At 47.7% G+C, this 3,490-nt stretch overlaps 1 non-coding gene across 1 annotated transcript; it reads left to right on the top strand.

Annotated features, from left to right (window-relative positions):
• Positions 1 to 414: 414 nt before the first annotated feature.
• On the top strand, positions 415 to 487 carry Trnar-ccg (transfer RNA arginine (anticodon CCG)). Its single transcript has one exon. It is a non-coding gene; the product is annotated as a tRNA-Arg (tRNA).
• The last annotated feature ends 3,003 nt before the right edge of the window (positions 488 to 3,490 follow it).

Raw genomic sequence — 3,490 nt, 5'->3', positions numbered from 1 at the left:
CCTTGGCTCCGCCACTGGGTCCCAAAGCCGCTTACGTACGTAAACCCTTGCGTTCCTTTGTATTCTTCTTGGGTGCGGCTGGAAGTGCCAAGTAACGCGAGAGCGTGCGTACACAGGAGTTCTCGGGTCCCCAACACGATAATCTCTATTCGCTGCCCTGACGAAGTCAAGTGCACTTGTCAAAACGTTAGCTCCAGCGGCAATTCCTGCTCAACGATTCCCCTTTATAATGTAATTTAGGCGTTTCTGACTATTTACTCCGGTGCGCTTCAGTTTTGCTTTTATGTTGCTTTCTCACCTCTTTCCCCTATGAGTACGCCAATGAATCGCAACATCACGCGATTAAAAAAAATGAAACAAAGGACGAAGAAAAGTTGTCACAAAACTAATAAAGCAATACATTGACAACATATCGTCCGCGTGGCCTAATGGACAAGGCGTCTGATTCCGGATCAGAAGATTGCAGGTTCGAGTCCTGTCGCGGACGATTTTCTTTTTTTTTTCTTTCATTTCTTCAGTGTTTACTAGCCTAACTTTTTTTCTAAAGACGATGAGAACACTGACATTTTTTCTTCAAATCTACAAGAAGAAATGAGGAATTTCTGTCAAAGATCCGCAACAATCAGAAGTTTGTGCTAAAGAGTTCCCTGCTCCTACAGTCAGCACTCGAGTTGAATATTCTGTGTTTTGAACGCTGGAGGCTACAACCGCAGCAACCTGATATTAATGCGCACGGAGTTCATCACGTCGCCCTTCTGTTTGTCGCTTGTGTATTGAAATAGGAACACTTACGGATGCGGGCTAAAACTGAAGACAAGCAGGGGCCCCACTACCAGTCATGGGCAGCATTGTCTTGGAGTGCGCAGAACTTCAGTGAACGCAAGCTTTAATAAGGATAGTGACAACCGATAAGCTGATCTGTAAGGAACAGCTCACGTTCTGGGAGCGGTAAGGCCTCTGTGCCAAAACGGCTGAAAATTACCGCACTTTTTATCATAGAGCATAGGTCAGTAGCGGTTGCCGACGGTCCTCCGTGCAATGCGACATCAGACAACGCGAGAGTGTTTCGTAGATAGTCCTGCTGCAGTGATGAATAATAATTGACGTCGCAGTATTTCACTGTCGTCTTCAAAAATTGACCAAATTAACGCAATAAATGGGGCCTTTTATTCGAAGTTGTGAAGGATTTGTCTCGGGCTACGACAGCGACGCTAAATCTTGGAAACGCGAGTGCGGCGATCCGTTTCGACGCCCAACCGAGCTGCTTAAAATTTTGGATGTGACTGGTGTGATGTCTGTTACAAGAGTGAGTTCATCCTCAACAGCCACATCGCAGTGTCATCACTACACGGCTATTATCATCATCGGCGACGTTCTAGCATCTCTTCAATAAACATGCATGGCGTCTGAGTGGAACACGCCTCCCTCGTCTCCTGTTTACCGCCCATACAAATGATATTTAAACATGGTGTCAGAAGTGGTGACAGGCATCGAGACAAGCAAGACCGCGAGCGATGACCAAGCCTGAGTCGCATCTTGACCCTCAACAGTGAGTTCACCGATACGAAGCAACGACAAAGCCGACTGCAACAGCAACAATGGCAACCCACATGGCGATTGAGCCACCAGGGAAATTGTGCCTCACGGGAGATCTGTGCGCGAACTGGAAGTCGTTCAGGTAGCGTTTCCACTTGTACCTGACTGCGACAGGTAAAAAAAAACAAGTCCGACGAGCAAAAGGTGGCAATGCTTCTAATGATTGCGGGACCCGCGGTCATTGATGTCTACAGCACCCTTGATTTCGGCGAGGCAGCACCCGGCGTGGACCGCTCACAAGTTCTGAGTGTCGTTCTGGAGCAGCTGGCCAAGTTCTTCGCCCTGAGAAGAAATGAAGTGTACTCAAGGTATTTGTTGCGATGCAGAATGCAGGAGAAAGATGAGCCCTTCGACTCCTTTCTCACGGACCTAAAAACGAGGGCACAAGACTGTAATTTCGAGGGACAGCGCGACAAGATGATACACGATCAGGAAATATTCGACATCCACAACGAGTATGTCGGAATGAATTTGCTTGATCTCAAAGACCCGACTCTCGAAAAGGTCGCAAAAGTTTGCGCAGTGCATGAAAGCTCAGCAGAGCAGCTGTAGGCGTTCAGACAAGACGCAAGCAATCTGAGCCAAGACGCCGACCCTCTGCACGCTGTGAAAGCAATGAAGCAGAAAAGTGTGACAAAGACCCCCGTCGCATCAACGAAAACGTGCCGGTACTGTGGCACAGTTCCCATTTTAAAGAAAAGTTTATACCCGGCATGGGTAAAAGAGTGCACTAACTGTGGCAAGCGAAACCACTTCGCAAAGCAGTGCAAGACCAGAGGTAGTGTGCGAGCCCTGTATGAAAGTGACTCCAGCTCTGAAGACATCTTGACGGTGCAAAGAAAGAAGAAAGATAGAATCTTTGTGACACTAGAGACAAATGACAGCAAGGAACACACCATGTTCCAAGTCGACAGTGGAGCCTAAGGAAATGTTATTCCTGAAGGATATGTCCACGGTCGAGATCTGGAGGAAGCCCCCACACAGCTGAAGATGTACAATGGAACAACTATCACACCAAAAGGCAAGTGCCGGCTTCCCTTGAGAAATCTGAAGACTCAAAAGAAGTACTCAGTCGAGTTTGTTGTGGTAGAGGAACACCTGGCACCCCTGTTAGGAAAAGACACGTCAGAAAAGATGGGCCTTATAGCAGTGAATTGTGATCTGGTGTCCACAAATGGGCAAGCCGAGACAGCGCTGAAGGACGCCATCACTGACAAGTACCCATAAATATTCAGAGATGAACCAGGCAGCTTCCCAGGGACTGTACATCTGAGCGTCGAAGAAACAGTAGCACCTGAGGGATCGGCAACATGCCGGGTACCAGTGAGCATCAAACCGCGTGTACAGCAATCACTGCAAGAGCTCGAACAGCAACAAATCATAACCAGAGTAGATGAGCCAACTCAGTGGGTCAATCGCATGGTTGTAGCACAGAAAAAGTCAGGTGAGCTGCGAATTTGCATCGACCCAAAGACATTAAACCAGGCTCTCAAGCGAGAACAACACCCATTGCCAATACTAGAAGACATACTGCCGGAACTTGCACAAGCCAAAGTGTTCTCAAAACTCGACTTAAAAAATGGGTTTTGGCATTGTGTCTTAGATCACGAGTCGAGCATGCTGACAACATTTCAGACACCCTTTGGACGATACAGGTGGTTACGCCTACCATTTGGCTTGGCTGCAAGCAGTGAGATTTTTCAAAAACGACTACAAACTGCTCTGGATGGCCTACAAGGCGTATTGTGTGTCGCTAACGACATACTTGTGTATGGCAAGGGCCAAAATAGAGATGGGGCACAACTCAACCATGACCAGAAGTTGGCAAGACTGCTTGACAGGTGCACAGAGCAAGGGATTCGCCTCAGCAAAACCAAACTAGAGCTTAACAAGG

The sequence above is a fragment of the Rhipicephalus sanguineus genome, chromosome 1 (assembly GCF_013339695.2).
Source record: "Rhipicephalus sanguineus isolate Rsan-2018 chromosome 1, BIME_Rsan_1.4, whole genome shotgun sequence".
Classification (NCBI taxonomy): domain Eukaryota; kingdom Metazoa; phylum Arthropoda; class Arachnida; order Ixodida; family Ixodidae; genus Rhipicephalus; species Rhipicephalus sanguineus.
This window is presented reverse-complemented; position numbering and strand designations above follow the sequence as displayed.